Here is a 12217-nt window from a genome sequence, read left to right as displayed (position 1 = left end):
ACATGGGCCCCCTGACTCCCCTGAGCGCTGTCCCCGGGGAAGACCCTCAACAAGACCCATGGTTGGTTGCTGTCCCCACTCACCGTGCTCGTCAAAGCCCCTGCCACCTTCTTTCCAAATCCCCGGCCCTGGCAGCTTCAGCCGGGCGTGGGACCTGCACCTGCCCAAACAAGAGCTTTGGCTTGGAATGTGATTCCCGAGAGGGTGACGCAGAGGATGTGGTGGCCAGGATACAGTGGGGCGCCCGCGCCCCAGCGGAGCAGGGTCAGTCGTGGCGCTAGATGACTGTCCCTGTCTATGACTTTGCCCACACCCGGTCTCCTTCTGTCCCGCTCGCTACCTAGACCCCTTGTCGGCTCTGTGAGCTGCTTACCGCCCCTCCAATCAATTCTCTTTTTTATAAAGTTACTCAGAATTAGTTTCTACTGTTTGTAGCCAAGAGTCTCACTGGTACAGCCCTTGTTACTCAATGTGTCTGGCACTAAAAAGAACTCAATAAATATTTGTTCCATAAATGTCATTACTAAGAAGGAAAGTGAAAAGAATGCATGGTTACATAAAACCAGGGAAATCTGGACGTTCCAGTCCACCAGCAAGGCGGCAGTCACCCTTTCAGCGGACGTCATAGCATCGTGGATGGGGCAAGACGGTTATTGCCCCAAAATACAGTTGGCCTCTGTACTACCACGCTGGCTTTTCAGAGTAAATGGAAGATGGATTAGATTATAGCCTCATCCCAAAGCTAAGGAAGTATTTTCCAAAACAGAGTCAGAAAAAAGGAAAATGACCCTGCAAAGGATGGGTGCTATGGTGGACACACGCACCTCTGGGGTTAAATCCAACGAGCCCACACTTGTTGTGCACATGAAATAAGCAGGAAGAATGACTGGGAACTGTGTAAAACTAATGATTTAACTGAAAACAACACAGAAGAATATTAAATAGAGTGGGGCTTAATGATAGAGATACGGTGAAGCCTGAAGCAAAGGTCCAATAAAAAGTGTGCCGTGCAAGTCTCCTAATCCAGAGAAATTCTCTCCTTCAGTTTGTCAGGAGCTGAGTTCAGTCTCCTAATCATAAAAAAAAGTCACATCTAGAAGATTCTAAACATTATGCCATGTGCAAGCACACAAGAGCAGAACAATGATGCTCAAGCGTGGGTCATGGGCCATAAGTACAAAAACTGACAGTGAGGAACGAGAAACTGTTTAGAAAATTGAATGTAGCTATTTTACACCTGTGAAATTAATAAGAGAAAATGTTGCCTTGCATTTTGTAGGTCTTTTAAATTTTCATTGAAATTGAGAATAGAAAAAACCTGATTCTTCATCCCAGACAACTTGAGAAGCAAAGATACCATATAAAATAATGGGCTGGGCTTCCCTGGTGGCGCAGTGGGTGAGAGTCCGCCTGCCGATGCAGGGGACACGGGTTCGTGCCCCGGTCCGGGAAGATCCCACATGCCGCGGAGCGGCTGGGCCCGTGAGCCATGGCCGCTGAGCCTGCGCATCTGGAGCCTGAGCTCCGTAACAGGAGAGGCCACAACAGTGAGAGGCCCGTGTACCGCGAAAAAAAATAATAATAATAAAAAAATAATGGGCTGATCGATGGAAGTAATAGTTTGTAGAAAATCGGTCAGATCAGTATTTCACTTCTAATAGAACAATCTTCAGGGGGAAAAGCATAGAATGAAAGTACTAAGATGGGGCAAAGCTTGATGTGGTAGAGTGAACTCTTTGTTTGATATTCTGTTACTCTTCCCCTGGGTATTTCCCTACCAGGAAAATGAAGAACCTTCCAGAAGGCTGAGCCAAAAGCCAGAGAACACGGCCTGGGACCTACTTCCAGGAAGAGAAGCCGCAGGAGCTAATCGAGGAACATTCCATCCCTCTGCCCCTGGCAGCACTGCCCCTGGGATTTCAGAATCCTCAGTCCTGGACGTGGAGCCTGGGAGCCCGGGGAGGGTCTCCCTTGGGGAGGAAGCCGTGTATTTTGCACGTGGAAGAGAAGAGAAGCAATTCCTTGTGACAAGGAGGAAGAGGATGGTGGATGGTCTTATTTGTTTCCCATTTGCTGTCTGCCCTTCCTGGGCCTGCACTTCGGGGGCACGGCCCCCAACCCTGAAGTCGGGCACTGGGCCTTGGCCAGCGTGTGCCTGGGCGGACTGTCACCAAGTTGCACCACAGTTCTTTCCTCTGCCCTAAGCACCGTCCCTGCCAGGCTTCCCCGCCAGCCCCAGGCCCCTCGAAGGGAGACGCTGAGGAGGCGGCAGCCTGGCCTGCGGCGGATGTGACTCAGCTGCCACCACCGAGCTGTAGGGATCAACACCCCAGAACGACCACACTCAGCGGACACTCTCACCACAGGATCAAAGCTCTAACCCTCCTGGGTGTTTGCAAATGTATTCACACTGAGCTTGGATACATCCAGGGTAGCATGGCGTGATCCATCTCAGCTGATGTGTGCTGCAGCGGGGAGGGAAACGGAGGCTTTTGTCTGCAGGGAGGCAGGGAAAGGGGAGCCGTGCCTGCGGTCACAGCGTGCGGGCCGGAGGCACAGGGTGTCTCCTGCGGGGACTCAGGTGTGAGCGTCGGCGAAGCGCAGCCTGGCAAGTCACAGGACAGAGCCCATGACCCAGCGTCAGGTGCACAGAAAGGAAAACCTAAGCTGCCTGTTCTGAGGTTGATGGTGTAAAACTGGACAGAATGAGCCGACGTAGAACTGGGTCGTGAACTGTGAGGGAGGGTCCACAGGCAGCCACTCCTGTGTCCCGGGAGCCGCTGCAGCGCCTTTGATTCCTAAGTGGGAGCGAGCTTGACTTCCGAACCTGAGGGCACCTAAGGGGGGCTTCAACATGGCCGGGGCGGGGCAGGGTCTGTCTCCACCAGAGCAGCCGCCGTGACCCCCATGTCGGGACCCACAGAACACCAACGACCATCTCCAGGTGAAGCCTCCCAGCCCCTGGCTATGTAACCTCAAGCCTTCGTCTTAGGTAGGGGACCAGGAACCGGGAAGCGGTTCAGCCATCTTTTTGGAAAGTGTCCTCTTCCAGAGTAGGGTATGCACCATCTCAAGGGACCTCGGTCAAGATGTTTCCATTTGCCCGACACACAGGCCAAGCTGCGGGTTTCTCAGGAGCTCCACCCATGTGACCAGGGACCGCCCAGATCCTGTGGGTCTCCACCTACTTACGTGCAGACATTTCAGGTCAGAGGAAGAGGCCCAGCTTAGGGACGGATGGGTGATTTGAGCCCCATACCCTCAGGAGCACCCATGTCCTCCGTGAGGTCCGGGAACACAGGGAGAATGCGGGAAGGAGGCTGGAACCATCTGGTCTCTTCACAGATTACACGTTCACAGTTAGAGAAACTCCGGTCCCCAGGGCCCACATCTTCTGAGAAGGGCCACATCCAGAGCTCCAAAAACATCATATACAATTCGGAGATGCTCTGCTGATTCTTACACCACCCCTCCAGGCCCGCCTTCACTCACATGCCTTCCGCTAACGCCCCGGGACCCAGCACCAGCTGGGAGGGTCATCGCCAAAGCTTTGCAGAACTTGGGATTTCTGTTTTACCAGGATATTCAGGGGGCCTTGGAATGAAGCCCAGCGTTTTACAAACACACAAAATATTACCTGTCGCTGGGAACAAGTTGTAATTGTGTTAAAATCAACATCAACATTTTATCTGATTAAAACTAGCCGCTTGGGAAGCAGAGACCCTCCGATGTGTCGCTGAGTGCCGGGTCTCTCCACAACACCACGTCCCTCTACGTGGCCAGCTCTCCATGACTCCCGCCTTGCCCTGGATTTCCACGCACTTTCTCCCATCCCAAATCTGACCTTACTAGAGGCCCGTCATGGAGACAGTCCCAAACAAATGAAGGGGGAAAGACAGGGGGGGCACCGTTCCATTTCTATAACTGGAATATACTTACTTCCTCTGTTGCCAGTTATCCAGTATATGACCAGTTCATGAGAGTGACACGGCAGGGGCCACTGGGAGAGAGGGAAATGCGATTTCTTGGTAAAAGTGAGGGTCAGCCGCCATCACCCAGAAGGGGCTCCACCACCTGCTGTGAAGACAGAGGACAAAGTCGGATCGGTTTTCCTGAGGACACTCGCCAAGGTGTGACACACCAGAGCAGGGTCACAGCCACTCCAAGGACCCCCAGTTCCACCGTCCTCCCCGCAGACCATGCTGGGACGATGGCCAACAGGAGGATGAAGAAAGAGCAAGTGGCTACTACTCTACGGACACGGTTTCCTCCTGGACAGTCTCCCCGGGGGGAGGGGGAGGGCTGGTCAGAAGGTCAAGGCTGACCTTCGGTACCTCTTCGGTACCCACAGGAGAACATTCAATAATAACGTGTGCTCCTACGATGATGAAGAAGATGATCTGGTCCATGAGGGAAGCACCTTCAAGCGGAGGGAAATCTAGGGGCTTCTCAGGAGCTCTTCCAGCAGTCAGGGTGCACGTGAGGGGTCCCTCAAGGCTCTGTCGTCTGTCCCGATCACAGAGAAGGCCTGGGGGCAAGGGGCTCCTGGAGTGATGAAAGGGCCCTGTAAGGCGGGAGGCCTGGGGCCAGTGTCCAGGGTCTGCCGTTAACTGTGACTTTGGCCACTCAACTCCAAGCTCAGGTAACCAAGACGTGGGAAGACAGGGGTTCTCCCCTGGGACTCTGACCCCGACTCTGACGGGTATTAACACTCTGATCTGTTAGGGACTGCTCAGCCTCCCTTTAAATTCAGTTACCTAATTTCTAGATGGGATTGGAAGAACCCCTTACCTGCCGGAGGCCGGGAGACCCAGTTAATATCTTGGGACCTTGTGGCTTCAGACTCTAAGGGGCTAATCCTGTCCATACCCCTAACCAGCTGGAGGCGACTGGGCTCTGTTTTGTTCAGTAAAATGTGTGGCTTTTCTCCCCATTGCCTTGGACAAGTTTCAACATTACTGAAAGCCAGAACGCTGCTTCCCCGGGTTTTTGTATCGGGAACTGAAATTCCCCTGCATCCCTTTCTATTCCCCTCCCACCCCCATTACACGGTGAACATGGCGCCCTCCTGGGACCTGCGTTTCCAAGGTTTCTCCTCTACAAATGATGGTGAGGAAGGAAATAAAAACACGCCCGGGTTTTAAGTTGCTGGTGTGTGTGATGTATTTAGAGAACTACATGAGGCAGGGCGGTTAGTGTGGGAAGTAAAGTTTTAGACAGAGATTCCCAACTCTAGCCGCCCATTACAATCACCTGGGCAGTTTCAGCCTGATGTCCAGGCCATCCCGGGATTCTGAATCACCGGGCGTTGTCTCTTGTTTTGTTCTGTTTTGTTTCTAATTACCCAGGGGCAGCCAGAGTTGAACACAGATCACCCGCCCATGACAGAGAACAGCCATTAACTCAGCTGGGAAGGAAGAAGATAGTTTAATGGCGCTGCCACTTAAAAGTCATTTTAATGACTCAAAAAAAAAAAAAAAAAAACAACCCCAAACCCTCCATGTTATTGCCAGGAGTATTTAAGAATATAATACATTTCTTTTTTTTTTCTTGAATCTTTTTTCATGAAAATTAGAGGAGTATAACAATCTAATCTCCGTTGCTCGATTTATTTTTGCAAAACAAAAACAAATCCAAAAGCTACCAAACAAGGTGATGTTTGGTTTTCCACGGTGCTATTTTTTTCCCCCCCACGGTGCTATTTTTTCCCCCCCCACGGTGCTATTTTTTCCCCCCCACGGTGCTATTTTTTCCCCCCCACGGTGCTATTTTCCCCCCCCCACGGTGCTATTTTTTCCCCCCCACGGTGCTATTTTTCCCCCCCACGGTGCTATTTTTTTTCCCCCCCACGGTGCTATTTTAAATAAAGAGGCCTCACAGGCCTGCTGCAGCATTTTCATGCGTGATGTTAATCTCCTGATTCCCTAGAGAAACAGGCCAGCAGTCTTTCCCGGGCCAGCACAGAGGGTGCCCAGGTGGCCTCACCCGGGAGGGGTCAAGGCGCCCATGCCCGTGTCCTTCCCATCTCCTCTCTTCCGCTCCCTTTCACACTCCTCACGCCTCGCTCCAGCCCTGATTTTGACGACGACTCCCCACCCCCAAGCCCAGACGCCCTCCTGGTGCCCCGCGTGCCCACCCCCCCTCTGCGCTCTCTGGGGCGCAGCTCCAGCCGGTCGGTGCCGGTGCGCGCGTCCCCAGTCCCGGCACGTCCCGGCCCGTCCCGGCCCGGGACTGGCCGCGGGCCGCGCGTCTCCATAGCCGGCTGTCACAACACACGAGCAGTGTTTGGTGACACCTTGGTGCTCCCGGGCGCTGCTCCAGCATCCTTTGTTCTCATTTACCGTTCTACCAACAGCTGCCGGTTCATGTGGGAAGTTAGTGCTGGTTTGTCCTCGCTGTATAACTTTCTTGCTCTTGTTAGATTCCTTCCCCCAAGAAAGCTCCTTGAGCTTTTGGACCTTTGGTCTTGCCTCGAAATTAGTAAGCACTGGGGAACACCCCCAGTGTTTGCATTTTCAAAAGCTGCATGCGTTTGTGATACTGAGAATTATACTAAATATATAGTGTGGTAATACCTCATCAGGCTAAATAAGTATGGGAATAGAAGTCACTTTCTGTTTATTATTCAATCAATCACATCATTCCATCCTTTCAGGTGCTTTCATGAATCCTGGCATCAGGAGGGTGAGGAGTGTGGCTTGGGCAGATTTGGGAGCCGGGAAGCTCTGAGTGGCCCCACATTCATGGAGGGGCGAAGGTTCTGGTGGCAGGAAACACATCTGAAGTTCCTCCCTTTTGCACTTAATTTGTTGACTCCAGCTGGGAACAGTGAACAGTTACCCTCAAATGGAGGCTTCCTGTTACCCCACACAAACCTCGTCCACGGGACTCTAAGGGCAGAGCGCTGATCTAACAACTGAAAGAAAAATAGAACCGTTTGGAAGGGGATTTCTTTATCGATTATAAATCTACAAGCCCCCTTCCCTCCATCCTTAAATCCTGTGAGACTGGACGTGTAGCAGCAGTTAGGAGCAGACTGGCCCAGGCTGAATCTTCGCTCCCACGCTCACTGCTGTGTGACAGTGGGCAAGCTGAGCAGCCTTTCTGGGCCTCAGTCTTCATGTCTGCAAAATAGCGCCTACCTCACAAGGTGTCAAGATAATTCGATGAGTTCATACACATACCGTGTGTGGCGTTAAAGAAAAAAGTATTCTGGCACTTGTGAAAGCGGTAAGGAAGATGCTGTTCGGGGCTACTGCGTTACGGTCAAGACTGTCACGACAGGGAGAAAGACTGGGCTCGGCTCCAAATACAGCAAAGGCAGCCGGGGATTCAGAGCCGGGGTATCGTGATGCACGCCCGGCTCTCAGACCAGTGCCGGCACATGTTTGCATCTGGTAAGTGAATGCCCGTGGCCACCGCATGAGACAATGCACATAGATGCCCAGCGCAGAGCAGGTGCTCTGCGTCACTGAGTTGCAGTGGCCGGTGGCATCCACCCTGCCCTTCTGTGGGCAGACATCCTCACTTCCCCACCCCCACTGGGTGAGGACAAACCACAGCCGTCTTCTCCCCAAAATCTGCATCCTGCAGGGAGTGACACAGAGCCAGCCAAGGCGGGCTCCCCATTAGTGCCTGCGCCCTGGATCCCCGAGCCTGCTCTGGTCCCGCCCTCTCCAAAGCCTGATTCCTCAGCTTTTCCTCCCATTCTTTCTATTTTTTTTTTTACATTGAAGTATAATTGACTTACAATCCTACAATATTGTATCAGTTGCAAGTGTACAACATAGTGATTTTATATTTTTATGCATTACAAAATGATCACCACGATAAGTCTAGTTACCATCTATCACCATACAAAGTTGCTCCAATATTACTGACTGTATTCCCTATGCCGCACGTGCCCCTCCTCGTTTATTTATTTATTTACATATATTTTCGCGGTACGCGAGCTTCTCACTGTTGTGGCCCCTCCCGTTGCGGAGCACAGGCTCCGGACGCGCAGGCCTGTGGGCCATGGCTCTCGGGGCCCAGCTGCTCCGCGGCATGTGGGATCTTCCCGGACCGGGGCACGAACCCGTGTCACCTGCATCAGCAGGCGGACTCTCACCCACTGCGCCACCAGGGAAGCCCCCCACCCCGCCTCGTTTATTTTAAAGCTGGAAGTTTGTACCTGTCCCTCTCCATCACAGATGTCTCTCACCCCTCCCCCTTCCGTTCTTTTCAGAGTCCATAACCTTCTCAGAACTCTCTTTTTGTTCATGTTGAAGCAAAGTTAGCTACTATTTTTAGAAACCAAAGAACCCTACAAGTAGATTTTGCTTTCTTCATATCCCTATTTAAATGCTCTTATGGATGGTGAAAACCAAAGTTAAAAAGTTGTTTGTTTTTACTTAATAACTGGACTGAGTGTGTAGTTCCTGCCCAAATAACCCTTGACTGGTCACTTCCAAGAGCTGGAAAGCCACAGAGCAACCCCACATTCTGCAGACTGTGGGAGCCGCTCAGGGGCAAGCAGAGCAGCAGATTACGCCTAGCGGATCCATGAACTAGGAATTCCAGTGTTAATTCTAGCAGGACCCAGTACCAAAGAAATAAGGTCAAAATCCTCCCGTCCACCCCGGGGCCCGGAGCCCTCACTCACATCACGACCCTGTGGGCAGAAAGCACCTCACTTCGTCTGCCCACATCTCTGGCTGGGACAGGGGCTCCCGGTGAACTGATTTTTGAGTTACCAGCTCTCTTGCTGCCATGTTGAGAAGTCGTCAGATCACCATCTCATTTGGCTACTTAATACTTTAGGTAAAGATGGATGTGAAAGATAATTGAAGAGTGAACGTGGCGAGTTTTCAAGTACTAACTGGAGAGCTAACGTCTATCGGTGATGGGTAGTCCCACCCCACCTAAAACTCTAACAGATCAGAGGCACGGTCGGAACTAGTGGGTAGAAAACTTGGGGAACAGAGCAACACCGTTTCATTGCTGATTCTCCGGAAGCGTTTGCTCAGTGGTCCTACCTGCCTGTAGATTTCTCCACGTGCTGAGAAAGGAGAATCCAAGTCCCCTTTTACGGGTGTTGTACGAACAATTTCTGATTAGTGAATTAAGCCAGATGGACTGCTCATTTAATCAAAAGGCGTTCACTCACTCATTCACTGTTCACTCATTCAAGAGGCATTTTTACACACTGACAACGTTCAAGCAAGTGTCACAGGACCGGTATTGTGTGTAGCGATGAGTCACAGCTCCCAGCTCCTGCCCTTGGCGGGGATGTGTCTAAGAGGGGAGAAGAGAACGGTGCAAAATAGCTACAACTCAAGGCAGAATACGGCCCACGTCAGGGGAGAGCAGGGCAGAAAGGGAGGTAACTCTGCTGCGGGTGCCGGGACGCTTCCAGCTTGGAGGGGGCACTGAGATGTCAGGTGTGACAGTGATGTCTGCTTTCATTAGCACGAGCGCAGCGGGAGAGCCGCTGGGGGCTGGAGGTTGCGCAAGAAGAGCCCCTGACACGAAGGGGGCCCCAGGGATTGAACTGCCGGCTCTAGGACAGCCCTGAGGGGCAGAGCCAGGCGCCTGCGCAGAGCAGCTCCCAGCCCCTGCCCCTATATTAGCACCTGTCCTTTAAAATCTCCTCGGACCCTCACACTTAAGGTGGGAGTTAAATATGAGTACAGTATGAATAAATGCATTTAGAGGAGCTGAGAAGGCCAATCAGATCTTAATTAAGGGGAAAAACGTGGTTCTTCCTGACTTCCAAGCAACCGGAAGATTAGGGAAGGGTTAACCCAAACTCTTTCATCCTTAGCATTAAACCCCAATTTCAATCTGAACCACAGCAGTGTTCCGATTTGAATTGATATTTAATTCCAAGCACATTAACGCATGAAATACTTTTGTTTAAATCTTATTTCTTTCCCTGCTTGAAGGAAACAAGAAAAGGGACGACAAGAGAGAGTTAATCTTTTTGACCAAGATCACGGGATCATGGGGAGCCTTCCCTGCGTCTTTGCTCCCAACTGATTCTTTATGTTTTTGATTTTAATATTGCATAGCTATGCGGGGAAATCTAGTATTTCTGTTCACTGTAAATTATAAGCTGCGTACTTGATCGTAAGCTTTTATAAGATACTAAGTTTTTTGAGAAAGGAAACGCCAAATGAAGAGGGTCCTGCAGTCTAATTAGTTGATAGACAAATAAAACCAACTTCTTGAGAAGCCGGGATCGTGGAGACCTTGGGAAAGGTTCTCCTGTTTATGATTGTTTCCATGGTGGCTTTAATCCACAAGTTCAGGTATGTACTCTGCCCTGGGCTCATTCTTTATTGTGGTTTTGTTATTTTAAGATATTATTATTTGACCAAGACACAGAGAGAATTCTGAATAAAGGCGATCATTTCCTCCCTCTGTGTTTAGTGTGCACCGAAGCGTCCCTTATTTATTTGCAATGAGCTGGAAGAGGCTACTATGGACGAGTACATCGGGGCCTTCCGGATCCTTCCAGCCGGCAGAGGAGACAAGAGGAGGGAGAAAAATGAAAGAGGCCTGACCTGGGCAGTGGCCCTCGATTTCTCCCAACAGGAGGTAAAGTCGACGTGGGGGAAGAATCTCAGTGAAGCAGAACGTCCCTGGAAAGCCCGGCGTTTGTGGGTGTGGTGCTTGTGCAACTGCATTCCCCTCCATCTCCTCCCGACGGGTGCGGATGAGGCCCCCAGGGAAGTACGGCCAGGGCAGCTGTTCAAACAGCCCACTGTCCTGGCAGCTTGCAGCCCAGTGGCTGAGACCTTGACAACCACCAGCACGTTTGCCTAGGGTTTTGCTGACACATGGCCAGGGCCCGGGGCCCCTTTGAGTCACACCCGTAACCATCAAAGTCTTTTGGTGGGCAAATGGTGGAGTCTTTTTTTCTAATATCAGATGAATATTTTTAATAAGCTTTAAAAAAAAACCACATAATTTCATGTCTTCAGTTTTTTTAATTTTGCAAAATGCACAGGTTAGTAACCCCAGCAGCAGAGATAACAGCAAATCTGAGGTCGAGTGGAGAAAGCTGGAAGGAACGCAGTCTGGGTCCATCCTGGCGACAGACTCCTAACTTTTTCTTTAAAAATCTGGTATCTTTGGTCACGATCAGCATGTGTAATTTTATAATTTTTAAAAATCTGATAAAGCAAGCTGCGACGGAATCATCCTCCTGTGCGACGCCTGCTATTCAGTTGACGTGGGAGAATCGCTGTCTCCATCACGTATCTGGGATTGCAGACGGTACGTGGGACAGCTTCTGGGTCCTTCCAGCACCACCGGGAAATGAACACGAGCCAGCTCAGCATAACCCACTAGCACACACCGCTCACAGCTCAGCGACGTGCAGGAGTAAATCTGCGTGACCCGTTCAAGGTCCCCGGAAGACCCCTGGGTGTGTGCCTGGTAGCACCAGCACATCACGATGGCACGTGCCCTGGGGGGGTATCCACGGCACTGAGCACCGGGGCTCCTGATCTCTTGAAGGAGCACCAATACCGACCAGAGCGTGCAGTCACGTTCTGGAAACAGTGGGCTCTGCGGCCCCAGCTGAGCGAACAAGCCCTTCATTCTCTGCGGTTCAGTGTGGGATGTTAATGGTTCTTCACAGTTAACGGACAGTCAGGGCTCTGAGGCACAGCCAGCCTCACTGTGCTGCAGAGGGAAAGAGCCGCCCGGGACATACCAGTCACCCCGGCCAACGGGCCGGCATCTGAACACACGTGGTGTGCGTGCTCCCAGGCAGGCGCCCCGCCAGCAGGCGTGCCCGGAGCCTCTGCTCACGCCCCTCCCAAGAATGGGGCCCCCAAACATGTCTTACGCTCAAATATATGTTTGAACAATGATGTCATGGTACTGATTTGGGTGTGTTTCCTGAGAAACGGACTCAGGGTGTTTTCCGTACAGAGGGATCAGAACTGCCTTAAGCTTTGGAGAGTTTGCTCGGACCCGGAGGATGAGGGCGAGGGAGGTTTTGGAGGGCGCCTGGGCTGTGCCCTTCCCAGGAGGGTGGGCCGCGGGGACCCCTGGGCACGTTACAGAGCCCGCCCCTGGCGGGCCCACCCCCTCCCTGCTCACTGGCTTTCTCCTGCCCCTCCCGCAGGGCTGGCAGACACGACGGCCACAGTGGACGCAGCTGTCCGGATCCTGCATCCCATCTCTCCTGGCCCTGACGCTCCGCCCACCCTCCACCTCCTCA

The sequence above is a fragment of the Leucopleurus acutus genome (genome assembly GCF_964270905.1).
Source record: "Leucopleurus acutus genome assembly, chromosome: 15".
In the NCBI taxonomy this organism is placed as follows: domain Eukaryota; kingdom Metazoa; phylum Chordata; class Mammalia; order Artiodactyla; family Delphinidae; genus Leucopleurus; species Leucopleurus acutus.
Note: the sequence above shows the minus strand (reverse complement) of the source record.